This window comes from Podarcis liolepis (genome assembly GCF_965112155.1).
Source record: "Podarcis liolepis genome assembly, chromosome: 2".
Lineage (NCBI taxonomy): Eukaryota > Metazoa > Chordata > Lepidosauria > Squamata > Lacertidae > Podarcis > Podarcis liolepis.
The window spans coordinates 101,653,451-101,665,118 of NC_139555.1; the positions used below are offsets into that span (position 1 = coordinate 101,653,451).

Consider the following 11,668-nt stretch of genomic DNA (forward strand, 5'->3'; position numbering starts at 1 on the left):
ATAGTGCCTGCCAAGGCCCTCTACCCCTTCCAACTTTAACAAAAAAATTATGTGGGATTTGTTGTTGTTGTTCGGCAAGGTGTGCGAGGGATGCTACCTGCTTTTTTTTTGCAAATTTTCTTCTGTGATGTAGGTATTTAGTGATGCTCATGAGAGCTTCTCAGATTTTCAAACACACCCCGTGCCCCAAAGGTTTGCGGTGCGCCCTCTGCCCACATTGGCAAGAGCTCTTCAAAGCCTCAGGCGGCAGCTTCTCCTAGACAGGAGCAACTCTACTACTAGGGCAGAGTGAGGAAGCATATTTAGGATGTGATGAAAAGGCAGCGGTACTTGTGGAACGGACTCCCTCAGGAGATGGTGGACTCTTATTCCTAGGAGCTTTTTAAAGAGAGGCTGGTTGACCATCTGTCATGGGTGCTGTAAGCTGAGATACCTGCATTGCAGGGGGCTGGACTAGATGACCCTCAGGCTCCCTTCCAACTCTACAATTCTATGATTTTCCATATCAGGTGCTAAAATAGGATGGCACACCATCTAAAATCAGTTTCTTGTTTTGCTAATAGAAGCATTGCCTAGTTTCTCCTGATTCAGCCTGTCAGCGAACTTGCCTATGGCAGTGCTTCCTAATTAGCTAAGTACTGTGGACCCCATTTTTCAAAAGCCAAGCCATGGATCCCCTACTTCTGAAAAATATTGATATGTCTATGGTAGTTTTTTGTTATGTGAATGGTTCCACAGACACCCTAGGTGAGTTACATGGACCCCTTGGGTCCATGGATCATCAATTGGGAACCACTAGCCTAAGGGATGGAGACAGACCTGGGGTAAAGCCAATGTTTGTACTTTCAGTGATGAGGAAGCAGCCATGGTTAATGCCATTTGTCCCCAAGAGACCTTGCTGCAGCCTGATAGGAACAAAGTGGTTGGGATCACACCTCTTCTCTCCCCCCCCCCTTCCCAACCCAGTGGGCCAAAAGGGGAGGGACCAATCACTCTGGCAAGAGATGATGATGAACAATTTTATTTATTACCCGCCCTTCACACTAAGGTCCCAGGGCAGGTTACAGCAAAATACAATATTTAAAAACAAGTTGAAACAATTTACAATCACAAAAATAGGGCTGGACCTAAAAATACTGTATTTACGCAAATTTAATGCACCATTGAATCTAATGCGCACCTCAATTTTCAAAACCTTGAAACCAAATAAATAAATAAATAAATAAATAAATAAATAAATAAATAAATAAAAATTGCTGGCACCATCAAGTCTAATGCACCCCTTCATTTTTGTGATGTGATTTGGCCCCCAAAAGGGGCACGTTACATTCGAGTAAACACATCAAACTGTTTGCAGATGGCTTTTGAAATTAGCCTGAGGACCATAGGTGCCGACTCCATGGGGCCTGAGGGGGCTCGAGCCCCCTCAAAAATTTTTTTTGGGGGGCTCAGCCCCCCCAATAATCTCGGGCCGCCGCCGTCCCCCGCCTCCTCCCCACCTGCTCCCTCGCCAGCCAGCCAGCCAGCCGCGCGCCCTAGTCGGAGAGCCCCGGCCGTCCCCCGCGAGATTAGGGAATCCCCGGGGGCGGGGGCTCCTGCCTCGCTGCTTCGCAACACCACCGCCACTGCCAAGGCACTGCCGGGGGGAATTTTCTTCCTCCTGGCGGTTTCAGCCCCCGCGAGAACGACCGGGTACCAATCGGCTGGCTGGGGGTGTGTGGCTTGCCCTATTTAGGGCCGGAGCGGAGGGGGCTCGCCCTCTCTTCTCCGGCTAGCCCCACGTTTCCCGCATATCAGCTGTTCCGGAGCTGATTAATAGGCGCAGCACGCTCTCCCCTATTCGCTCACGAGGAGGCGGCGCCACTTTATTTGCATATTCATGAGCTTATTTATTATTCATGAGCTTTCCCGGCCCCCCCCCCCAATATTTTGTATAAGTCCGCGTCCCTGCTGAGGACCATATGCAAGCCAGAGTCTAAGGGTTGCCCATTTCTGCTTTAGAAGCAAGTTGCTGCACAGAAGCAGACATGTTAGTAGGTTACCACTAGTTTTAACGACACTCTCCCACCCTTGGTGCAACACTCACAATATTGATTCATGCTTCTGGTGCTCTTCCTTTAGAGCTGTCTTACGCTATTTTATTTACATATTTCTCACATTTACACACTCATCCTTCCTCCAAGGAATTAAAGGCAGCAGCCATGCAGGTTATAGGCAGCTGGTTGGCCACTGTGAGAATAGGATGCTAGGCCTATGGCCTGCTCCAGCCCAACTCTCTGTTATTAAAGTAAAGGTAAAGGTACCCCTGGCCGTTAGGTCCAGTCGCGGACGACTCTGGGGCTGCGCGCTCATCTCGCTCTATAGGCCGAGGGAGCCGGCATTTGTCCGCAGACAGTTCTACCAGGTCATGTGGCCAGCATGACTAAGCTGCTACTGACGAACCAGAGCAGCACATGGAAACACCGTTTACCTTCCCGCCAGAGTGGTACCTATTTATCTACTTGCACTTTGACATGCTTTCAAACTGCTAGGTGGGCAGAAGCTGGGACCGAGCAACGGGAACTCACCCCACTGTGGGGATTCGAACCGCCGACCTTCTGATCGGCAAGTCCTAGGCTCTGTGGTTTAGACCACAGCGCCACCCACGTCCCATCTCTCTGTTATTAGGTCATCCCATTTATCCTATCTAAAGATTGACTGAGCCAAAACCACTTCGTTAGCTTCATGGAAAGGAAGGGATAAGACGCACGTCTCCACAAGGCTACGTAAAACACTACACTGGTTGGGGACTATGATATGCTGAAAATCTGTGCCTGTACCTTAATCACTCCAGTAAGGGTTGGCATAGTTTGGTGCAAAGTTTAGAGTATCAAACAAGGGCCTGGGACACAAAGGTTCAAATCCGCACTAAGCTATGAAGCTCATTGGGCAAGTCACTTTCTCTCAGCTTAACCCTACCTCACAGGGATGCCATGAGAATAAAATTGACAGGTGGAGGACCATGCATGCCACTTTGGGCTTGGGGAAAAGGTGGGGTATAAGAAAATAAACAAATGTGCCATTTATAGGCATTAATAGCCCCGCTGGTACTGCTTAGAAAAAGAGCCCCTGTTGCATACACAAAGCCCCTAGTCCAAACCCTGACTTTAGAAGCAAGTCCAAGAGGGATATGCTAGTGAGCTTGGGGGGAATCACAAGATTTGAAGAAGCACAAGTAGACTGGGATCATAAACCCGCAACCTAAAAAACCCCATTCATTCTAGATCAAGCATCTCCCATGGGTGAAAAACACTGTCTATTGGGGAGGGGAATGGGAAAATAAGGGAATCGGGAATGGAATGGAGTATCGTAGGGAAGGGAAGGGCTGGCAGAAATCCTGAACAGAAATCTTCCACACTGGAACATTTTCTTACAACAAAACCAAATACCTAACAGTGCATTTTATTGTAAGCCATTCTGACACACACACCCTTTTAAAGGTCCAAATAGCAGGCTACAAATGTGTTTGAAATCAATATAAATATAAGTAAATAAATGTATTGGCTTCTGCGGATGTGAGCACCAAACCACTAGCGGAGAAGAATAATGAATAAGCACAATAACAATATATCATATATTGATATATATTGTGATATATATGTATCACAGTGGAGGGGGGAACCTTTCCTTTTGGGGCATGTATGACGTGCAGTTTGTGATCTCAATCCCCCCTCTCAAGCATCTCTCTAAAACAAGGTGGGCGATTCATTATTCTAGCCTATGCTCCTCATAGCATTAAAATGCTAAAATTGAGGGGGAGGGTAATTCTGTCACACACACACACACACACACGCCTCCAATTATCTTTTCCACCACAAGATGTTTCTTCTGTCCATGACTGCTCACACTTCAGCAATCTTGCCAGCAAGCTTCAAATAATGTATTTTTTTATAAAAAAGAAAACCCTTTTCCAAAGCCACAGGCATGAACACAACAGCTTGAACAGGCCTAGTGCCTAAGGGGGGGTTAGAGGTTGCTCTATGTAAAGAATGACACTTAAAAACTTGCCAGGATTTTGCAGGCGTGCAGAATTTTTTTATTTATTAAAAAAAAAACAAATAACACACAAACACCCTTTGGGTGTAAACTCCATTTGCCTGGCTGAGCGTTGGAGGCCTCCCCTCGCAGCCCAATCAACGGCCTCCCCCCCCCCTTTCTTTCCTTGGTGGCGGAGGGAGGTTGTCCCAGGTGGATCGACAAGGGAGGCAAGTTTTCTGCCTGGAGGAGAGAGAGAGGGAGGAAGGAAGGAAGGGAGGGAGATGTGTGCCGGGGCTGGGAAAGCGGGGAGCCTTGCAAGGCAGCTGCGTTGCCCTTTTCCTGCACTCCACTCCTCCAAACGTCTGAGCAACCAGTTTGCTGCGAGAAACATGTTAATTGCCAACGGAGCTCATTAAGGCATGCACATGCAAAACACAGCGAGGGAGATTAAATGGACAAAAGCGCAATAATGAACTGTCAACAATCGAGCCCATCTACAAGACCAGGAGCACTCAAGAATGAGGCATTTAGAGGCAACAAAGGATTGTCTGGGACAGGAAGAAAGGACGACCTAGACTTTTGTTGAGTCAACACAATTGATTACAAATGAGAGATTAACAGGATAGCTTCGGAGTTTTTTTTTGAAGGAGGTAGAAGAGAAAAGTCCAATTAAGTCCACCGAATGTTAACTACATCGCTTTTTCCACCAGTCCCAGCCCCGCAGAAATTCTCATTAAACCATCCCTGGCGATCCCCCTTTTTGGAAAGTAATTTGTCTCCCTGATGGAGCAGAGAAAGGAGGAGAAAGAAGCGCGAGTTCTTGGCACAATGAGCTTAGGAGACACACAGCAAAGAGCCAAAGGGGGAGTTAATGAGCATCTGACAAGCCGCTTGGATCTAGGCCTGGCAGAACAGTGATGAAAAGATGGAATTGGCCAACAACTATTCTTTAGATCAAACATAAAAAGGCCAATCTGAAACAGGCCTGCTCAAAGCTGGTGGGGAGAAAGAAAAGAAAAGCCCCCGCTGTGGGGATGGAGTGCAGCCCTCAACTGCCCCCCCCAAATCAGGATGGGAAATGCATTGGCATGTCCTGCCCCTACCCCCTCACCCCCCACCCCAATTGCTGAACAGCCCATCCTTAAGCTCCACTCCCCTGTCCTGAGCAATGCACTCCAAAGCTTTCCAATTAGGGTATGAATGGGGATTTGCGGACCCACTGCATTTTGGGGAGAGATAATAAAATTCATACACTGTTTTTTAAAACCGTCCCTAAGTGTTGGAGATTAGGGTGAGGTCTTCAGGAGGGGCAAGGTTTCCCCATCATTTACCGCTGCTAGATTCCTCTTAAGCCCCAGGAAGGCGGTGGGCATCTTGGGTCTGGTAGGGTTGGATTAACAGGTAAAAAAAATGTGAACAGGTAGGCACTGTTTATTTCAGGGACAGGGAAAGTAGAAGGGCCACTTTGCCATCCTTCTTCATCTAGTCGGTCTGGAGCAGGGGTCAGCAAACTTTTTCAGCAGGGGGCTGGTCCACTGTCCCTCAGACCTTGTGGGGGGCTGGACTATATTTTTGGGGGGGAAATGAAAGAATTCCTATGCCCCACAAATAACCCAGAGATGCATTTGAAATAAAAGGACACATTCTAATGTAAAAACACACTGATTCCCGGACCGTCCGCGGGCCGGATTGAGAAGGCGATTGGGCCGGATCTGGCCCTTAGTTTGCCTAGCCATGGTCTGGAGTCTGAAGCGCCATTTGCTCTGTTTGTGGACTGTTGTGCCTGCATTGACTCTGGCTTTGCTGTTGGATACTCTTGACAACAATAAAAACTCCCCCAGTTTTTATGAAGACCTATAGCTATCTATAGCGATTAAGCAGGGGTGAGGAGAATCTGTCGGTCTCCAGATGTTGGGGGCTGCAGCTCTCATGACCATGCTGGGTTGATGAATGCCAACACCTGGAAGGCCACAAGTTCTGCACCCTATGTAATTCCTGGTAGCCCCTGAAGAATGACCAGGGTCTTCTCCTCCCCCAGGCACCTGGATGATAGCTATGACTGGTGTGGGTGCCCAAACAAGGTCCTTCTATGGATCTTTCAGCTCTTTCTTTATTGCCCCCTGGAGCAGGCAAGGCCAGAGCTAGCCATCCGAATGGTGACTCTTTCAAGTGCCATAATTTCCCATGGACCCCAATGACTTTCTCATCAACGCACCCCCACGTACCGAAAAGCTGGTATTTACCACATCAGGGAGCCTGTTTGTTCTCAAGCTTTCCCACTGCAGTGGTAAACACCATCTGTCACCAGGTATGAATGTGGGGGAGAGTGTGTGTATATATACACAGAGAGAGAGAGACGCACCTGCCACATGAAACTGACAAGGTAAAATCATCTCATGGTGAAAATTACCAAGGGCCAATGGGGATTTCTCCTGAACTCTTCAGATCTTCATCCGCAAAGGCATAGCTATGAGTAGCTGTTGGTACACATCTGAAACATGGGTGAGCTCCCTAGTCACTCCTTTGGTAACCTAGGATCTGCACTGCTGGATGAGTGAGAAGGTGCACACACATTCCCAATAGCAGCTCCTTGTGAATGCTACCTGACCCTGATGCAGGTCTCTGTATGTTCCCAAAGCACAGCTACAAGCACAAATCAATTCAGTATGTGCCCAGAACGAATGTAGAGAAGGGTCTAAAAAGAAGGAAGGGGAAGGCAACCTATATAGACAGTGAAGGGTTGAAGCAAGGAGCCTTGTCACTGACTCCAAACAAAGGCATAAAATCTCCCGTCACATCATATGGGGACAGATTTCTTCTTACCTCTCAGATCATTATGGATTAATCCCTAATAAAAAAGGAAGATTGATTGCTTCATCTCATTGCAGTTTTTCTCTACAACAACTGTATGACATCACAGCACCCATTGTTCCACCTCCTGTTGTGACCATAGTAGAATGTGTACTATGAAGAGTCCAGGAGTGCTTTGTACAGCAGAAGACTCTGTACCTGTCCAGTTTCCCCTAGAGAATGTTCTGACATTGGTATTTATTTTATACTTGGAAATGGAGTGGTTTTGCCAGTTTATTCCACCTTCATTTTATTTGTTCCATTTTTCCCCTCGTTGTCCTCCTGCATTCTCCTTAATCTGATAGTGCTGGACTTGTTGATACATATCCCTGAAAGTACTATCATACTGCTCATCACTGTGGTATGGATTCCTGTTTGGCGTACCTATAGTTCTGTGGATTAGTAGATTGGGGCGGGGGTGGAGATGGCAGCAATGCTGGTGTCAATCCAAATTCTCCCACTTGCCAGTTTTGATGATAAGAAAATCTACAACAACAATACTTTTTTTAAAAAATGCAGACTTGGGGATATGTACACAGAGGCAAGTGGCACCTGCACATGTGAGCACATATGCGGGTACTCAGTGCATCTTTTTCCAAAGAGTTTAAAAATATAACATGAACGCAAAACCACCCTTTTATCCTAGGGTGTGTGAATAGGTATGCATGGAATAGAAATAAAAATGTGGACAGTATTTCACAGTAGGCAGCCATAGCATAATTGAAATGAAATGAAGCAAAACAAATGCCGCCACTCAGAATGAGAACACACAAGCTACATATATCCACATGGGAAATTATGTTATACTGAGCCAGACCAGTTGGTCTATCTGGCCCAGTATAGTCCATTGCAGGGATGGGACCCTGTGGTCCCCCAAAGGTTGTTGGACTCCCATTATCCTTCACTGTTGACTATTTCGACTGGGGTGGGTGGGAGTTAAAGGACAACAACACCAAGTTTGTGTGTCACATGTTTCCCATCCCCGGACTACTCCAAAGTCTCAGACTGACAACTTTACCATCATGGTACCAAAGATCCTTAGAGGAGGATGTCAGGGAGTTAACTGGGAACTTAATGGATTCAAAGGACAGCCTTTCCTACAGAGCTATGGCTCCTCTCCATATCCCCAGCTCCAAAGGTTGATGCTCCTTTAGTCAGTAATGCTGGATAGGAGAAATCAAATACAGGGTGACCTGGGGTTCTACCTTCTTCTTCCAACTGAGATGAGGGAGGATCATATCCTGCATGACCACATCAAGGAACACAAGAGCTCTCTGGGTTGATGGCTGAAGAGGGCGCTCACACATAGAGATACTGCTGGTGGTATCTGGTACCCATTGGTTATTGTTGGGGCTGAAGGCAGGGAGACCAACCTTATATGGATCCAGTGCCAGCAACAGGCAGAGCCAAAGAATTCTAGTTTTGTCCCCATCCTCCTCTCTGCTGAGTTCTACAAAGGGCAACACTGAGACTAAGGAGGAGGATGAAGAAGGCTAGAAGTGCTGCCATATGGACTAGTTGAGGTAAGCAGGTAGGCAGGAGGGGACTGGCTGGGGACAGATTGAGGTTGGTCCACCCTCCAGTGAGGACTGAGCAAAGTCAGTGGGCACTGAATTCTGTCTATTGGGTGGGGGAGGAAAGGTGGTAAAAGGAAAGGGGGTATCCTGAAAGAAGGTGTGGCTAAGTGGGTAGAACACAGATCATGAGGATGCTACACCGCCACATTTTAGCCCTATTCACATATTGTTCATGTGGTCATTACTATGATGACTATGGAGTGGAGTTGTGCTTCTAGTTCTACATCACATTTCCTTCTGCACATTGCCTGAAGTGAAAGGCCACCCTCTTTCAGCAGGGGCAAGAGAGCCTTAAGGCTTGTAGGAGGATATTCTTCAGAAGAAAAACTAAGTGCGGAGCACCAAAAACAGCCCAAGCACATCTTGGGCAGGAAGCAAGCCATCCTTAACTGTGACCCTTTGGCTGCTGTCCATACAAGTGACTGGCTGCTAATTTTTCTTATGCACTGGAATTGCAGGCACCGTTCCGGTGACGAGAAAGCCTGCCTCCTCTCCCGTGGAGGCCAGCCAATTAGGGCAAAGCGGGCACTGTCCCACCAACCTCGCCCTCACACTGGCCTAGAGAGTGGTATTGGTTGCCATCTTCATCCTTTCAGTGTTGCCCTTGTAGTGTCCAGCAGGGAGGAAGATAGGGACGAAGCCTGAATTTGCTGGCTCCGCCTGTCACTGGCTGTGCTGTCACCTACTGTTGGGTTCCATGCCTTCTGCCCTATCGCTCCCAATGGGACACTGGGTCCCGGGATTCACGGAGAGGGTGCAATGCATCCCTTTGTGCAGCAGAGACACATATTGAACCCTGCAGGGGTCCTGGCAATATGAAAGTCCTCCCCTCCCCCCGCCACCCAACTCCACCCATGATATTGGAAATAATTTTGCTAGTATAATTGGAAGTGAGGGCACCATGTGGCTTCTTAAAGCCAACTGATACAGGAAGGAGGGCACCAGAGACCCTTTGGTGTCATATTATTAAAAAAAATAAAATCTCGTGAACTGCCAAGATGACTCTTTCCACTTCCTTCCCTGCCTGCTTTTTGGCAGTCGTCAAGCCGTTCTGCAGAAATAGCTTTTCATGTCTAAGCAGCCTCTTCCTTCTGATTCATTTTGTTAACAAACTGGGGATGTCACTAGCCTGGATTGTGCCATCGCTGAAGGCATCCAGCACAAGGAGAAAGAGGAGGCTGACTGCAGGCAAAAAAGCACAATTGTACCCAATGAGTGACTTGGCAATCAAATACTTGGGGGTGAGGACGGGGGAAGAGAAAGCGTCTGGAAATCAGAACAGTGTGGGTCAGCGCTGGCTCTTCAAGCACATTCTAAATACAGTTCATAGACGACACAGAGGAACAGTGACAGACTTCACTTCATTCAAGCACCAAACCAGTTTTGAGAGATTAGGTCTCACACAGTTTTTTCCCCTATGGGTATTTTTCTCCTCCTTCCAAGGAAGCACAAAGGCTAGCTGATCTCTCGTTTCCTTTGAGTTGTCATTGCTATTAAGTGATTAAGAATATACAATACCTCTTGGGTCTCTCTCTCTCTTATTATCTGGCATACAGTTTCAGGTTTATGTCTGCAAAACCGCAAGAGAAATAATTTAACTGGGCAGGCTGGTAAGACAGAGTTTAAAAGAAACCTGTCCGTTTTTGGAGGGAAGGTGTTATTGGTGACATAGGAGTAGGGAACTTGGGAACTAAAAAAATTGACTTGTTATCTTGGACAGATACATGCTAACTGTACATTATCAATCAGTTATGATGAATTAATATGAAATGGAAAATGAGCCTTCATGGCTATGCAATTTAGAAGCGAAGCAGCTATTGGGCCTTTAAAGACAGCCTGCGATACATGCACTTTTCTTATAGCCATTTTATCAAGGATTTACCGTATTTTTCGCTCTATAACACGCAGATTTTTTCTCCTAAAAAGGAAGGGGAAATGTCTGTGCGTGTTATGGAGCGAATGTGTGGTCCCTGGAGCCGAAAAATAAGGCAAAAATCAAACCGCGCTTCAGGGAGAAGGGAGCTCCGTGAGACAGGAAGCTGCTGCTTTCCTGCATTCTGCCTCAGGGTCTCTCTGCCCACCCTGCTCTGTTTCGTTGCTGTGTTTGCTCAAACGGAACAAAGAGCAGGGAAAGCCCCTCCCCTCCAGGCAAGTAGAGAGGAGAGCAGAGCGTCCAAACAAAGAGCAGGGAAAGCCCCTCCCCTCCAGGCAAGTAGAGAGGAGAGCAGAGCGTCCAAACAAAGAGCAGGGAAAGCCCCTCCCCTCCAGGCAAGTAGAGAGGAGAGCAGAGCGTCCAAACAAAGAGCAGGGAAAGCCCCTCCCCTCCAGGCAAGTAGAGGGGAAAGCAGAGCGTCCAAACAAAGAGCAGGGAAAGCCCCTCCCCTCCAGGCAAGTAGAGGGGAAAGCAGAGCGTCCCTCGCTCTATCCTGTCCCTGCTCCGGAGGGAACAATGTATGTGAAGGGAAGAGAGATTACAGGTTCGGCTTAAAATTCTGATTTGACTTCCTGCTTTTTGTTTTTGGAGACACACAGCATTCAAATATGCTTTCTTCCATTTAAAAGGATGAAATCCTTAAACAGTGGCTGGCTTGTGTGGGTGGGTGGGGGGAAACTTTTGCCTTCCTTTCCTCACGTTATAGCCCTCTCCTGCATTCTTAGCCTTCTGTGTTTTTCCTTCCCTCCCCACTTAAAATGTGGTTACAAAGCATGGATCCACATGGATCCTCAGGATCTTTGCATTGGGTCACCCCAAATTCACCATCAGAGCACACAGCATGTCCATGGCTACAGCCTGTCCCCCCCCAAAAAAAATCATGCACCCACTGTTGCCTGGGGCTGCAATGGTGCAAAAACGTGGTTACAAAGCATGGATCCACAGGGATTCTCAGGATTTTTGCATTGGGTCACCCCAAATTCACCATCAGATCACATGTCTGTGGCCACAGCATGAAGCACAAAAATGATACGTCCACTGTTTCATTCAGAATATTTTTTCCCTTGTTTTCCTCCTCTAAAAACGATGTGCGTGTTATGGTCAGGTGCGTGTTATAGAGCGAAAAATACGGTAGCTTCTTTTTACCTTCCCTCCAATAAAATGCCACAAACTGTGCAATCTTATGCATATTTACTCAGTTTATGGAAGGGACATCGAAGATCATCAATGGAAGGGGCACTGAAGATCAGCACAGCCTTGTCAGGGAAGACAGTATCTTAATTTTTTCTAA

General features: G+C 47.3%; 1 long non-coding RNA gene across 1 annotated transcript; it reads right to left on the minus strand.

Annotated features, from left to right (window-relative positions):
• Positions 1–4,047: 4,047 nt before the first annotated feature.
• Positions 4,048–10,480, minus strand: LOC310700794. The gene is made up of 2 exons (XR_014522823.1): positions 6,841–10,480; positions 4,048–4,395 (listed from the first exon to the last, which is right to left on the minus strand). It is a non-coding gene; the product is annotated as an uncharacterized lncRNA (long non-coding RNA).
• Positions 10,481–11,668: the final 1,188 nt, after the last annotated feature.